The 16775-nt window shown below is 40.2% G+C and overlaps 1 long non-coding RNA gene across 1 annotated transcript in view; it reads left to right on the top strand.

Annotated features, from left to right (window-relative positions):
• The window catches only part of LOC144340297 (uncharacterized), a 129637-nt gene extending 113066 nt beyond the window's left edge, over nt 1–16571 (top strand). The window contains exon 3 of the long non-coding RNA XR_013416237.1: nt 16522–16571. This is a non-coding gene — a long non-coding RNA (uncharacterized LOC144340297). The remainder of the gene's footprint in view (nt 1–16521) is intronic.
• Nucleotides 16572–16775: the final 204 nt, after the last annotated feature.

The raw sequence follows: 16775 nt of genomic DNA, 5'->3' as shown, positions 1-16775 counted from the left end.
TAAATTCTGTGTCATCCAGTCTCTGTTAAGCAAGTTGGTCTTTATGGAATCATTGACAGGTCATTCTTAGCTTAGCAGATTCTGTTTTCCCTATGCATTGTACTTTAGCAAATCATACTGTACTCATTATATTAGTATAAATTTGGAATTAAGTAATCATAAAAATAATCCAGTTAGGACCATTGTTTTTGTTGGATTCTTTTGGTGCCTTCACTCTCAGATAAATAATGATCTACTGAGAACATTATTCAAATTCAAATGAGACTTTTTGTGTCTGTTTTTCCTTTATGTCGTTAATATGTCTGTGTTATCTGTCAATCATATGTAAGCTGCTTGATGGCAGGAGCCCGGATTTTTGTACCTGCATAGCCCATGCAAGATCTGAGTCAAGTTCACATTTGGTCAGGTCTGTGGTGGCATGGGGCGATCAACCCTGCGGTGTGCAAACATTAACAAGAGACTGTCCTGGGCCCCCTGGCTCAAATAAATGAAAAGGAAGAATGAGCTAGTCAGGAAACAAAACTAGAGGCAGGAAGAACAGTGGTCCTGAACTACATTGAGTCAGTGGTGGATTTAGGAAACCTATTGAGGAGAAGTGAAAAGGACAGACACTGGAAGCCAAAGTGGGCTCAATTGAGAAGGGACAGCGGAGGAAATGCTGGGCCTGGACAGAGCCAGAGAGTACATGAGAACCACTCTGGACTAGAGAGAAGATGACGACAGGCATGAGGGTCAGGACCAAAGTTCATTAAAGTGGTTGTGGTGGAAGGCTGGGATTCTAAAGAAGGAGGACCAAATCTGGAGTGAAGGAGCGAGGAGAGAAAGAGAAGTGGGAACGAGGAGTGAAAGAGAAGTGGGAGTGAATGTGACGAGGGGCCAGAAGAAAGACATCTGGGTTCCGTTCCAGCTGCACTTATTCCTGGTCATCCCGTGAGTCTGGCCTGCTTCTGACAGATGCACATAATCAAATATGGTTTATGTAGCTGTCTCTGGACTTTGTTTGCCCTCACTTGCTCTCTTTTTTTCTCTCTAGCTCTCTCACTTTTGCTCTTGCTCTCTCTCGTACCATGAGACCACAAAATGCAATTAACAGGCAATTCAAGTTATTACTATCATAGATATTAAAACCAAGAAAATGACACTTCTAAGTTCAGCAAACTACATGAAAAACAGTAGCACGAATAAAGGATACCCGGCATGGTCCAGGATGGTAACCAAGAAAAATGGAGAAGTGGTGAGGGCAATTTGGAGATGGCCAGTGAAATGACAGCTGAACTTATTACAAGCCAGGCAGCAGTCTGGAGTCTCTCTTCACGGTAGTCCTAATTTTGAAACAGTGATAGAAGGCAGATATTATTATTTTGCTTTTAAAATAAGGAAACTGAGGCTCAGAAAAGTGAAGTAACTTGCCCAACGTCACACAGCTCAGTGACAAAACCAGTATTCATATCTGGGTCCCTTTGACTCAAATCTGGGCCTCTTTCTGCTTCTTTCTGAGGAAATTCTCTATTTTGAGAAGATCTAGTGGCTTCTGGATTCCTCAGAGCCATGTCTTTCCTGGTGACCTTTTTCCTGATATTGATGAAAGGAACAGTTATCAGTGGAGTCTTACAGATTTACTCATGGGCATTCTGTGCTATCCCCCAGAGCCTTTGTTTCTTGACACATTCCCATCTCCCACTTACCTTGATGTTACAAATGGAATAGCACAAATGAATAAAACAGTTTTGATAGAAAATAATGTGATTCAAACCACTTATGTAACTGGTCTTGAATGCATGGTCTGCTGCTTCCTCACTGGAGCTAGATTTAATTCTTAATTCAGCCATAGAAGGCAAACTTGAGTACATCACTATTCTCTGTGCCTCTGGCCACTGCTTTCTGCAGGAAGGACATTTATAGAAACTAGAGGGATGAGGAAACTGCATCTAAACTCCCTGTGTTGGCGGGATCAGCAGTTGTAAGCCGCTAGGAAATTGCCAAGTACTGTTGAAATTTCCGTGCCTGATCCAAGATGTTGTTTACTCACGAGGCCCAAAACTTTCCGGTCTCAGGAAATACCAATGATCCTTGGCTGAAGTCAATATACCAAAAAACCTTAAGAAGTTATTCAGAAATTAATTCTGAAAGCCTCCCATGGTCATACAAGGCAAGTCAAATACTGACATTGTATGTGGAAGATAAGAGTGCAATTAAACATTCATGATGGATCCAAATTTTATCTGGTCTACTTCCGGATGGTGCTGTCTGGGAGTGTGTGCTTCCCTATGAAAGGAGCTCAGTCAGAAGTTGCTTGGGATTCTGTGACTTTCTGCTGGCCTTTGAAGGCTTGGTATCATTAGTCATCATGGGATGATTTGTTTACCTTTTAGTCATATCTGATTAGGATACATTCATTCATTCATTGAACAAATATTAGCTGAGCCTCTACTATGTGCCAGATTCAGTGTAGGAACTGAGGACACAATGCTAAGCAGAAACAAGCACACTTCTTATATTCAAGGAGCTTATAGTCTAATAAAGGAGAAAGATAAATAAAATCACAGAAATACATAACTTCTAACTGTGAGTAATTTGGAGAAAATGATAGCCAGGTTTTCAGAATGCATAGCATGGATTGAATCTAGTCTGCAGTGTTAGGGTAAATGTCCTTGAGAATTGATGTTTGAACTGAGATTTGGAAAGCATGGACCACGGCTTGAACCTTGGGGACTGACGATGAATTAAGACTAGGATTTGACAAGTCCCTGGAAGTGTGCAGACACTAACATCTGAGTAGTCAGCAGAAAGCTTGCTTGGTTTTAGCTCTTAAGATGGTGCCATATTTCAGCAAAGGAGGAGCCCATGCTTGTACAGACACAGCCTCATCCAAGTGTGATCCATATCCTCTCTCCAGATCATCCTTGATACCTGGTTTGGTTTGCCTTAGCCGTAACCCATTTCTCCTATATGTTTTACAACATCAGAGTCAATTGATCAGCTCCCTCTTGAAAGTCTTGTGGTCCATTACTAACTACTGAGCTGATTCTACCATTTGCTTTCTTCCTTTCCTGCTTTCTTACCCTCTATCCACCATTCTGTCCCCATTCATTACTGCATTTCTTCCAATTTTCTCTCTTTCTTTGATTGTTATATATACATTATAACTTCTGTTATAACTTATACATAAGTTGTATATACATTATAAATTATACACAAGTTCCAAGACTTCTAGACTGTAACTGTGACCACTGGAAATAGAGACAAATGCAATTCCTGTGTCATGCACTCCTAGGTACAGTGAACAATGCACACAGGCATCTTTCTATGTGATCTTCCCCCACCATATAGCGAAACCTAGGTGGAGTTGAATCACCTTTATGATGAAATTTGCCCAAATCTATCCTCCTGTGGATTATCTTTACCTGGGAAATGTGTGCGCTAAGAGCTTTTAATAAAGGAACTGTAGTTCTCTTCCTTTATTGTGTTTCACCAAGGCTGCAAGAGGTGTGACACATAAGCTGAAAGTAAATTTAATAGGAAACTGAGGTTTTGTTTCCCTAGCAACGTTAATTCAGCCTTCTTACAAATGGAAACAACACTGGAGGCCTTTGTTTCTGCATTCCCAGCTCTACAGGGCAATGTGACATGCTGAGCACTCTGGAAACAGTGCGGTATAATAGAATTCTGCAGCATTTACTTTAGAATTTTCTCCCACTGAATTTCATACAACCTTGTGGGCATTCTGCTGGAGCTGATATTCATCCTGTTTGCTGAAAAAAAATGAGGACAGAGGAATATTCAGTGTTGTGACTTAGTACATCAGGACATGCATTGTCAGCAGGGCAGGGCACATTATGCAAGGGCAGGAGGAGGAGTTTGGGGATTCAGGACCAATCATGGCTAGAAGGATCTCCCTGCTGTTCAAGGTCAAAGTGGACAATGATCCAGTAGCTCAGATATTCAGAGCTGGAGCACTGGTGTATAGGAAGAGTAAACATACCACACACATGGCCACTTGTTCTTACCTTTCATATGTATCTTGAATATTTTATACACAGTAGAACAAGTTTTAATGAAAGTCCTAAAGATATAGTAATCCACATTTATCCAATTGAATAATTTGCATTAAAAAGGCGTTGGTGAAATTTGGTCCATTTTCAGCATCTAGGAGATTTCATGGGCATATTTCTGGGAGTCTGGGAGGCTTTATATTATCATGGTAGATGTCCAGGGTTCTAGTGACAGACTGCCAAGATTTAAATGTTGGCTCCACCACTTACTAGCTGTGAGCTCTGGGGAAGCCCCTAACTTTTCTGGACCTCCGTTTTCTCATCCATAAAATGGTCACAATAGTACTGTAGGGTTGTAGAGCTGGTTAAATGGAGACATCTATTTAAAGCACTAATAATGCCTACAGCCTTGTAGTAAGTGCTTAGTATGAGGTAGACATGGAACTGCCACACACTCCCACCTATTTGCGGCAGGAAGGGAGCACTTGCCAGATCTTCTTGAGCCCTTTGGGGAAAATTTCCCTAGAACAGACAAAGGTAAAGTTTTTCCCTCACTAATTTCATGATAATTTGTCCCTATTTTGTAGCTGCTTCTCTAACCATGTGGTGGGGCAGGGGCTTGGGTTCATGGAGGATAAGCAAGGGCAGGAAGAGGTGGAGGAGGAAGAAGAAGAGGAGGAGCTGAGAAATCCAGTGGCTTCAGAGCTGCAAACTGGTTGCAACCCGCATGCCTTCTTCCTCTTTTTCAGTGAGGTTTGCCCATTCCCAGTAACTGGAGACGCTGTGAGGGACTATGAGTTGCTTTTATCCCAGATCCCTAAGAGCCAGCTCTGAAACCTAACTCCTCAATGTGAAGTTACTCCCCAGCTATTATGTAGCTCTGCATCCTGCAATAAGAAAACGTGATTAATACAGCAGCCCTGCTCATCCTATGAATCCAGAGATCTGCGTGGGTGTGATGTGAAGGCAGACTCTTTTTCACTCTTAAGGTTAAGCTCAGAAAAAAATAAAAAAAGGACTAACTCTCTGTTTTTCATCTTTCTTAAACATTTACCTTGCAGTTTCAGAAAATTAGAGGGCGTAGTATTCACTTAAGACAATGTTAAGACTTCAGACCAAAATCAACTGAAAGAGCAAATGCCACATTTTCTCTTCTTGTTTGTAACTGAGGGTACATGTCACTTTATTGAAGCCCTAATTGTGGGGCATTCCTCCTCCTCCTCCTCCTCCTCCTCCTCTTTCTCCTCCCCACTCATATTCTCATGTTCCTGAGAGGTATTAGAGCACATGAGACATTCTGGCCAAATGCATTCTTGGGGAGAAATCGTGTCCTAGATACAGACACTAGGAAGGGCACCCTTTGTTACTTGTGACCTGGCCTGCAGACATCTCCCTGCATTTCCCCTCCACATATCTTTCCCACCTCACTCTTCAAGGGTACTAACCCTTGCAGGATTGCCTCTTATCTCCAGCCCTGGGCTTATGCTGGTGCTTCCACCTGGAGGACTTGTCCTCTTCCTGTACTCTCATCTCAACTTGTATTTTTGCAAACTCATGCTCCTTTAGACCAAAATATGATCTTCCTTGAGACACCTTCCTGACAACCCCCAATACCCTTAAGGCATTCTTTCCTCTGGAATCACTTAGACATTGTTCACATCTCACATTTAGCACTTGTCACATGAAACTCCATTGTATAAAAGTGGTGTGTGTGTGTGTTACTTGTTTCCCCTATACATAATGTTAACCTTAAGGATGGGGGCCAGGTCTTGTTCATCTTTACTTCCCCAATTTCTGGAATAGTTTTTACACAGAGATAGTTAATAAAAGTCCCTTTTATGTATGAAAGAATGAGCAGTGTCCAGCCTCCTCTGCCACCTTCCTGCCAGCTACTGGGCACCCTGGGAGGACACCTCCCTCAAAGCTCTCCTTGTTTCTCCTTTGACCTTCCAATCTTCCCTACTTTCTCACTTTTGGCTCTGCCCCGGTTCTCACAGGGGCTTCCTGAGACTCAAAGCAGATTTCCAAACCCAAAAGAGAGCAGCAGACAGTGCAGGAAGCCCATAGGCCAAGCTAACCATCATCAGCCCTATCATCGACAAAGGTAACTGACTAAAAGATTGGAGGGTCCAAGCATTTTCTTTTTTTAATCCTACCTTCAGTGGAGTCTGGTAGGAGCTGAAGAGAGGAGTGATTCTACAGTGCCAGCTCAGTCCAGTATCAGGTATTATTTTACCTCCTTTAAATCTTTTCTGTGCTGGTTTCATATTTTGTGGGAAGGTCCTGTCAATATTTTCTCATGTATCCTCTTCCACTGCATGTCATTAGTATCCCACAGTCTTGATCAAGCTTGACTTCTTCACATCAAAGGTCAGTTATGTGAAATTCAAATGCCAATATGAATATTTATGGTTAGTAGTAGCTCGTGATTAGGTCCCAGGCTATTAGGTAGGAAGATAATGGTATTATTTGACTGGTGCCTAACTGAAGCTAATTAATTAATTCCCTTGCTCTCTGTTTTTCTCTGGTACTTGTGACATCTTTGTGGAATGAATGTGCTACAGGAAACATGGTTTCTTGATTTCTGGGTTTATAGAAATCTGTGAACTTCAAGGAACTTGTCAATCAACATGTATTTTTTATTATCTGTTTTGACTTTTATGGATACTTTAGATGTCATGAGAGAAGGAAAAGAAGGTCATGTAGCTTTTCCCCTTCTTTTTCTCACTTTTCTCTAAGTAGATAGTGTTATATGACAGGGTCTGAAAGCTACACTCCTCAATGGGCTTGATATGGGCTATAAATATTGGAGGCTGTGTGAAGAGCAAAAGGGTTACATGGATTAAGTGCTAATGTGAGGAGATCTCATGGTGTCTATTGGCCAAGATGAGGATGATGGCAACAGCTAACACTGACACTTATTATTCTCAGGGTTTCCCAGGTATAGTCTCATCGAATCTAAATTATAAACTATTAGGTCTAGATGATTATTATACCCATTTTACAGATGAAAAAGATGTTGCCGAAGTCACTTATCCAATTTTATGCAGCTTGTGCATGTCAGAGACAGGACTCAGCCCTGAGTCTGTAAGATCCCGAGAGCCAGACTCTTCCCAAAGATACTATCCTGAGTTCTGGCTCACGTTGATTCCCTCTCCATTCTCAGGGTTCCTGAGTTCCTCAGGGATAGTTGTGAGCAGTTAGGAGCAGATGAGATTCTAGAAGACCCATGTTTACATGAAAGATAAAATAAGGGATAATCATTTCCACAAAAAGGTTCACCATAGTGTCACTTTAAGGAAGAAACTCCCCAGTAACAGACAAAATACCGGTTGTTGTATGTAGATGCACAGCACACATCTTTTCTTCAAGCATATAAAACAAAGCAGGATTGGATTTTAGTATTGGCCTGAGACACAGTTTTTTGGTGTTTGGACCTTGAAGTCATGTTGAAATGACTGCTGGGTATATTAGATGTTTTGATTTTCTGAGATAACTCAGTTAAATCATTCTGGAATTCTTACAGGTTTTCCTTTTATATTCTGTATACAAGGGAAGCTTGGACTTTCCAGAACATTTACCTGGGTCTTATTATATTATGTATGTAGAGAGAGAGTATTGTATGTATTATTTCTCTTTTTAAAACCAATATATGCCTTGTGATCTTTTCAATAGTGGGACATCAAGTTTTACCTAGTCAAGGAGTTTATTTTTTCTGCATGTCACATTGTGACTTAGTGGCCTAGATTTCGTCTCTTTTATCCCTGTAAGTGGGCGACCAGATTCAGGTTCAAAAGATGATTGTGGAGCCCTACTATGTGCTGGGCACGTCTCCTTATGTTTTCTTATGTTATCCTCACAACAACATCATCTTACGGCTGGGATTCTCAGATGGGAACTCTGAGGCTCAGAGGGTTTTTTGCTACTAACACGAAGTGAGATCAGCAGCTGGGATTTTGACTCAAGTTTCAAACCTTACAATAAGAATGGGGCTTGTATGATATCGAAGCTCTGTTCTCTATTTTCTGATGAATTATGTCTCTCCTCCCTAATAAGTCAGTGAATGGTTTATGGTGTCATTTAAAACACAAGTACATGAATAAAAATCAGATTTTACCTTTTTATGCTATTGATGTCTTCAGCATTTATACCTAATGTGATTGACATTGGGTTTCTCATGCCCATTAGTTGAGTTTGGCAATTATGAGCCAGTTGCTTAGTTTCCAGCAGAGACAGAATTTGGAGGTGGAAGGCTGAGCTCCTCAATGCCTTCTATCCCTGTCATTATCCCTCTGAGTGATTGCTTTGTGTCCTTTGGAGGTAGAAAACAATAACCAAATTGCTGCAAGCTATTTGTGAAAAAGATGGTGGGAGTTTTTAAAGGTTCATTTTTAACATTTATGTTTTGAAAAGAGCACATGTAATAAGATCATCTAAAACTGGGGTCCATGTTAAACTGAAATGAAAATCTGTCCAACCGGATCATAGTTTTTTTAGAATCATGTCAAAACTCTTCCTATCTCTCTTCTTTTGAGAGCCCCCAGGATTTACAGTGCTGTTGGCAACTGCCCCAGCAGTGGGTGCTGAGGGAGGGGCCAGGATCAGGAATGTCAGAGCAGGCTCCTTCCAGGGCTGCCTCCTGGGCCACCAGCATTCCAGGCAAGGCCTCCTTTCAACATCAGGGGCAATCTGATATGATGTTTGGAAAACAATATAATAAAATGAGCAAATGAACAGCACTTCTCTTTTGTAAGAGTTGCAGGGTGACATTGCCTTTCGCCCATAAACTCGATTTGCCCATAAACTTGAATGCAGTTTTGATGAGTTTGTTTGATTAATTAATGAGGCATATTAATAAAGCCAGATTCATGCATTTGATTCCTATATGGACCACTTAGCTTTTTTTCCCCCACTATGTTGACTGATTGCACTTTTAAATCTTGCCAATCCACGGTCTTGATCACAGGCTGGCCAGTTGCCAGGCTCCTGGAAGGTACTTGCTGTTCCCTCTCTCTCACTGGTAAAGTGACACAGTGGGGGTGGGACTCTCTCTGAATATGAAGAGTGTGTATCTTCAGAAGCAGTTTCAATGGTACTCTAAATCCCTGTGAAATAGACTGAAATTGTCATCCTAGCTGAAACGTAGGAAGTGTGTGATGTTCTATGCCTATACCCCCATCAGAAATTGCACACATAATCTTGAGATTGCATGGACTGCACAGACTGCCTCTATTTTTTATGGAACCCTACCGCTTGTGGGGGGAGTCTTGAGGTAGGGGGACATTGGACTTTAAGAGCACAGGCACTGTTTGGCAATGAAGTGTCTTGGTTTGAATTTTGGCCGCACCTCTTCATTAGCTATTAAAACTTGAGCATCTCTTAACTCGTTTAATACCTCATATTCTTCATCTAGAAGATGGGCACAGGCCAGGTGTGGTGGCTCACACCTGTAATCCCAGCACTTTGGGAGGCCGAGGTGGGTGGATCACCTGAGGTCAGGAGTTTGAGACCAGCCTGGCCAACATAGTGAAAATATAAAATTTAGCAGGGCATGGTGGCGGGTGCCTGTAATACCAGCTACTCGGGAGGCTGAGGCACGAGAATTGCTTGAACCCAGGAGACGGAGGTTGTGGTGAACCGAGATCATGCTATTGCACTCCAGCCTGGGCAGCAGAGTGAGACTCTGTCTAAAAAAAAGAAGATGGGCATAATAAATTTTCAGCCTCATGAGGTTGTTTTAAGGACAAAATAGGATAATCCATGTAAAAGCACTTAGTACAGTGCTTTTAAATAATAAATCCTCAAAAATGTTAGCAGTGATTAGTATGCTAATTTCCATCTTGTGGAAGGAAAATAAGGATGTAGTAGATGAAATAATTTATAAAATCATCTTCTGGTGCTAGGTCTGGCTTGATAAAATATTAAAATACATTCTGTATAAAGGTTAACTTTCTGCAGTTGAGAGGCAATTGAGATAATTGGTTAAATATCATATTTAATGTATGAGGAACAAACGGAAAAGTCAGATGTGTTAAATTTTCATTTTTATTTTAAATTTTTTGGCAAGAACCTTCACACCAACCGATCTTCGTAGTTTTCTTTGGTAACAGAGCAAATCCAAAGAGGCTTTGGTTCGTAAAGGTCCATTGACCAATGAGAGGCGTGTGGTGAGTCACTTATTCTGAACCAAAGATTTCCCATTGTACAAAAGGGATAAGAAATCTTAGTTCACTGGGTTCTCATGAGGCTTGAGTAGGATAGTTCATATAAAAGGACTTCCTAATCCACAAAATGCTTCAGAAAGTAAAGTATATTATGATTATTAATATATTAGGTGGTTGAAGAGTTAAGGGACAAAGAAGCTCCTTAATTCCTTGAAAACAGTGCAAGGAGGTAATGCCGAAGGCCAATGTAGACCCAGCTCTCCTCTTTTAGATCTGTGTTATTGAGCAACCACTGGACAGATGGCATTGTATTAAGTGAGCTTGCTCTGAATCTTACTGATGACACTTTTCTATTTTGCTCTTTGCCCTCGCTGGTCACATAAGACAGAACTACTCAACTTTTGTCATCCCTTTGGACATCTTGGTCTTTTTATAGGAAAGAAGACTTTCTACTTAAGGAACTGGAATGCATTTATTGATATAGAAATTATGTATCTTGTTGGAAAAAAATCTGTTCTCAGAGAATGTCTCACAAAGAAAACACTGAATCAGATGGTACTATTCCTGCAGATTCATTCATGAAAAACAGTTACCCCTCTAATAGGCAGTGAGGATGAGGGTCCTCAGGGTATTCATTTGTGGTTGTAGGGAAGTTAATGTCACTTAACTTAAGCTGGAAGGTATTTTATGTCCACAGTTAACATCTTTCTTGTTTTTTTTTTTTTTTTTTTTTGAGATGGAGTCTCACTCTGCCGCCCAGGCTAGAGTGCAGTGGCACAATCGTGGCTCACTGCAACCTCTACCTCACAGGTTCAAGAAATTCTCTTGCCTCAGCATCCCAGGTAACTAGGATTACAGGCACACACCACCACACCTGGCTAATTTTTGTATTTTTAATAGAGATGGAGTTTCAACATGTTGGCCAGGCTAGTCTCAAACTCCTGACCAAGTGATCCACCTGCCTTGACCTCCCAACTTTTCTTGTTTTGAAAATGAGAAAACTGAGGCCTGAAGCATGTTAAATCTCCCACCATAAAAACATATCCAGTTTTATCTCTTGCCATATTTCAGGTTTTATTTCATGTTTAGCCATACAACATTGTTTTCCTTTTAGTCTTTGTAGTGTTCTTTGTACATTTTTATGTCTGATCCTTTGCGCATGTTATCCCCTATTTTAAACAGTCTATCTCCCCTACCATTCATGTGACTGCACCCTGCTCTATACTGATTGATATTAATAGTACTTCAAATTTTTCCATCTCTCTGTGTCTCATTCACCAGATTGTAAATCTAAAGGGAAGAACAATTTTTACCATTGTATATTATTGCATTCCTTATGCCCTGCCAAGCACCTGGCTCATTTGACATGTTGAATAAGTATTTATAGAATGAAAAAATAAATAAAACTATGCCACTATTTTTATCTTTAAGATTTTAATTTCCTAGTGACATTTTTATAGTCTGCAAGGGCTTAAGATCCATAAGCCTTTGGTGTCAAGATAAAACAATGAAGATTCCCTATTTCAATCTAAGCAAAGACCCAGTCATGGGTAAAACTGCTTTTCTTGTTCAGCTAAGTAACACCTCAAAGATATAATAAAAAATGGAAGAGATTATGGAAAAATGTTGGATTCCTATGGAGAGCCGGTTGTTTATGAGAAGACTTGTCTTTGGGAATAGATCTAGCTACATGAAGGAAATTGAAACCCTCACAGTGGAATATTTATTGGTAAGAATGACTCTCTATGTGTGGAGTAATTATCAGTTGAGGAAGAGGAACTGAAGAAGAAAATTCTTACCTTGAGGGTTTTGGGCACAGGGCTGGGCATTGGTTCAGTTCACCTTGGAAGCCTTCTTTTTATTTGAGGGCACAGCCCTAGGTAGCAGGCAGCCACATATAATTGTTTTTAATACTTCTGTTCCCCTGACTTGAATTGGAATACTCCCAAGGGCAAGGACTTGTCTCAGTCATCTCTTGACCCTTCAGAACTTGCACAGAGCCTGGCATAGAACAGACTTTCAGTAACTGCTTTTGAATGAATTATTGAATAAATGGGAGGTAGACACACTAAATAGTTCAGATGTTTTGGTGTTTGCATGTCCACATGTATACTCTGATGACTCAACACTATAGACAGAATGGCTGGCTACTTGCAAATGGCAGCCTGGGGAGTGAGTCCTTTGTCTAGTGTTCAACAGTGGGGAGGCAATCCACGGTGTCTAGTAAGGTGCTCTAATAAGGCCTGAGCCCCAGTGTTACTTATTAACTGTGTGACCTAAGGCAAGTTGTCTAGCAAACTTGGCCGCTAGTATCTCCATCATTTGAAAGAGCCTATAATATTATTTACGTCTTCGAGTGGTTGTAAGAAATAACTGAATGTAAAATGCTTAGCACTGTACTAGTGCATAGTAAGAACACAGGAAATGTTGGTGCAAAAGTAATTACTGTTTTGGACCATGAATTTTAAATCATTATAACGAGGCTCAAGCACATCTTTATTAATCAAAATAGGAACCATTACAATCAACACATTTTTGCCTACAAGAAATAAGTTTGTTTATTCCTGTAGCCTAAAAATTCAAGCCTACAGATTCGGCAAACTCTTGGAAAGCATTTTCTGTATCCTGCTGGTTGTGGAAGTGTTTTTGCTGCAAAAAGTTGTCAAGATGCTTGACAGAAGAAGTGGTAGTTGGTTGGCGAGAGGTCAGGTGAATATGGGAGGTGAGGCAAAACCGCATAGCCCAATTTGTTCAACTTTTGAGGCATTGGTTGTGTAACATGTAGTTGGGCATTGTTGAGGAAAAGAATTGGCCCCTTTTGGTTGAACAATGCTGGTTGCAGGCATTGAAGTTTTTAATGTATCTCATTGATTTGCTGAGCATACTTCTCAGATGTAATGGTTTTGCTGGGATTCAGAAAGCTGTAGTGTATCAGACTGGCAGCAGACCACGAAACAGCAACCAAGACCATTTTTTTGGTGTGAGTTTGGCTTTGGGAAGTGCTTTGGAACTTCCTCTCAGTCCAACAAATGAGCTGGTTGTCACCATTGTCATATAAAATTCACTTTTCATCGCACATCACAATCTGATTGAGAATGGTCCATTGTTGTTACATAGAATAAGAAAAGATGACACTTCAAAGCGATTTTTTTTTATTTTCACTCAGCTCATGAGTCACCCACTTATCAAGCTCTTTCATCTTTCCAATTTGCTTCAAATGCTGAATGACTATAGAATGGTCGGCATTGTGTTCTTCAGCAACTTCTCCTGTAGTTTTAAGAGGACCAACTTCAATAAATACTCTCAATTGGTCATTGTCAACTTTTGATGGTTGGCCACTCCGCTCCTTATCCTCAAAGCTCTCCTCTCCTTTGCAAAACTTCTTGAACTATCACTCCACTGTACATTCCTTAGCAATTCCTGGGGCAAATGCGTTGTTGATATTGCAAATTGTTTCCACTGCTTTACGACTCATTTTGAACTCAAATAAGAAAATCACTCAATTTTGCTTTTGGTCTAACATCATTTTGATAGTCTAAAATAAATATAAAATAAACAGCAAGTAATATGTCATTAGCAAAAAAAAAAAAAAAAAAAACCATAAAGCAAGAAATGTGCATTAAAATGATGTATAACACAACCATATTTATTTAAGAATGTATTCCAATATCAAATGGCAAATTCCAACAATGTAGAAAGCACAATTATGTTTGCACCAACCTGATAGCAACAAATGTTAACAACATCCAACAATTTTTGAGCACTACTATATCTGCGTGTTAATGTATGTAAGTATGGATGTATATGTATGTATGTATGTATGCATGTGTGTGTTCTCATATCCTCAAAGCAGCCCTGAAAGAAAGGTATTACTAATATTCATGTTTATAGATGAAGAAAGTAACACAGAAATGTTCAATTACCTGTCCAAGTTCATACAAACCGTAAGTGACAGAGCAAAGATCTGAACCTCTGAGTTAGCCATTGTGATCTCTTTGCTTTCTATTGCTTGTTTGCTAGTGTTACTGTTTTAAAAAGGAGTGGAAAGTCTATGGTCAGAAGTACTAATTGCATTAGGTTCTGTATAAGGCAGTTTAGTAACCTAGCCATATCGCCACACAACAGTTTTCCCACTCTAGTGTGACATTTAGCATCTATCTTTATATAATCTAGATACCCGAGAAGTTTTCTGTTTAATTATTACAGCTATTTCAGCAAGCCACTGAGTTGAAAGTGAATAAAGCCACTAAAAGATATAAAGCTGTCTTTGGCTCAGATTTGCCTCACTGGTTACAATCTCAGGGTGACCATAGGTGATGTCATGCTGCTATGTTTATGCTGCTCACTTTGGGTAAATTTTATCAAAATGTACTTCTTTTAGTGGAAACCAATCTATATGCAGGAATACCTTTTGAATCAGGAAAAGTTTGCATTAATGAAATATTGAGAAAGAGAAAGGAAAAAAGAAATGGTTGGGGAAGTTGTATTTCACTGAGGGAAAACACATGTTTATTTTTAACACACCCAATATTAGCATTGATTAGTGCTGTGGGATCCATCTATTTCTGTTTCTTCTGAAAGTGACCTCCGATTGGAGTCAGTCACTTTATCCCTAGACACAAAGCTTCTCACTTGGAGGCAAGAGTTATCAGCAGAGAAATGGAAGCAAGAGTTATCAGCAGAGAACTCAAATGGAAGCAAGAGTTATCAGCAGAGAACATTTACCATGTGTGTGAAGTGGGTAAACAGCTGGTCAGTCTCCATCTAGGGCTTTTATTTCTCTTTTGGAGCTGAAATCATTGGAAGAGGCCAATATGGACTTCTCTACTACTTTATTTCCCCCAAGCCTGGTCAGCTTCTTCCAAGGATATTACTGGGAGGAAGCTTCTAGGATTTCTGGGTATGTGAAGTTGGGGACTGAATGGGGAGGGAGGAAAGGAACAAAGGGCAGAGAAGTTCAAAAGGTGACAATGCGAGTACCTTTGAGGATAGCTATTCTTAACGCAAGTGTCCACATCAGGCAGTATAGATTCAAGGACCGTGGCTGGGCAGAAACCGTGGGCTTGGTAAAGGATGCACAGGAGGAGTGTGAGGCTAATACTGACTACAGTATTGATCAGATTGAACTTAAAGAATTTAGCTAGTTATACATCAACACATCTGCCAGATGCAGCCTCACAGCCCCTGCAAGTGGGGTCCTTATACATCAAAGCTCTTAACAGAGATATAGATGATTACTTCCTCTAAGACAACTCTGAGAAAACTGTGACAAGGGAAGGAGGCAATAGCAGAGAAAATGCTAAATATCTTTCTGCAGGCAACCAGTAGGAACTCTGGAGCTCTTGAGCTGTTCAATGAAAGTTCTAATGTGGCACTTCTGCCCAGAGGCCTCAGCACTCGTGGGTCATCACAGCCTTGAGAATAGATGTAACCGTGCCACAGGAGAATAAAAAAAGCTAAATTCAAAAGCACGTCATCAAACCAGTTTGATGAATAATGTTTGCCTACTGCTTGTATGCTTTTGAAAGAAACATAAAATCAAAGGCCAAATTGTTAGGACAGTACACAAAGCAGGTAGCTGGTTAGCGTGGCTTTACAAATTCCAAATCTAAGCTCCTATGTAAAAAGAGCAAGCCGGCTATTGAAAGGACTTTCGCAATTTATTTAGAAAGGATCTCATGTTCTAAGGCAACGACCACATTTTCCTTATTAGAGGTGAGCAAATACCTAAGTTCATGGCCATGAGATCAAATGTAATTAATAGAATGTTAACCCATTTCTGACATTAAATCCCCCAGATACTGAGTGTGAGAAGGAAGTAAAAAAGTCACTTCAGTGAGAGGCTGTGGCTTATAAAACCAAGAAGAAAAACCACCAGCATTTTTGCTTTTTGCTTTAAATTTCTATAACAATGAATAGTATAATATAATTTTTATGGAAGCTGACAGTTTTGAGTATCGCAAAGTTAAAAAGAATGGGTATTAGTATGTTCATTTGTAGGTGAAAAAATTGGGACTCAGGCTCAAATTCTCAGAATGAGGGCTGCATCTCCTTTTATCCCCTCATATCAAGGCGCATCCTATCATGTTATGATTGCTTCAAATTCTGCTTAATGTGGGAAGAAGCAGACAGGATCTGCCTAAGTTACATCCAAGCTGTCTCCTGGTAGGCTCCCAGATCGTTTGGGGTTATCCTAAAAAGGAGAGGCATGGGTAGTCATAATTCTGGTTTGATGACATGCAGAGGATTGATGATTATACAATAACTAAGAAATGAGCAATGAATGGCACCGTGTTAAGAACTTTCTGTGTATTACCTTCATAATAATCCATGAAATCAGCATTATCATAACACCTGTTTTACAGATGGGGGCACTGAGGCACAGATGTGAAGTAACTTGCTGAAGGTCACACGGTAAGTTCAAACCCATCCAGGTCCATACTGGTGGGCCTTAATAGTTAATACTTTGTCATTAACTTTGTTGTCAATGCCATTCCTATGCATTTGAATGCATTTAGAGGAACAATTCATATAGTAGATTGGAGCACCAACTCGGAACCAGGAGGCCTGGGTTTTAGGCCCAATTCTGCTACTGATTAGTATGGTATCCAGATCTCAT

This window comes from Macaca mulatta, chromosome 1 (genome assembly GCF_049350105.2).
Source record: "Macaca mulatta isolate MMU2019108-1 chromosome 1, T2T-MMU8v2.0, whole genome shotgun sequence".
Lineage (NCBI taxonomy): Eukaryota > Metazoa > Chordata > Mammalia > Primates > Cercopithecidae > Macaca > Macaca mulatta.
Note: the sequence above shows the minus strand (reverse complement) of the source record. Positions and strands in the feature narration are given on the sequence as shown.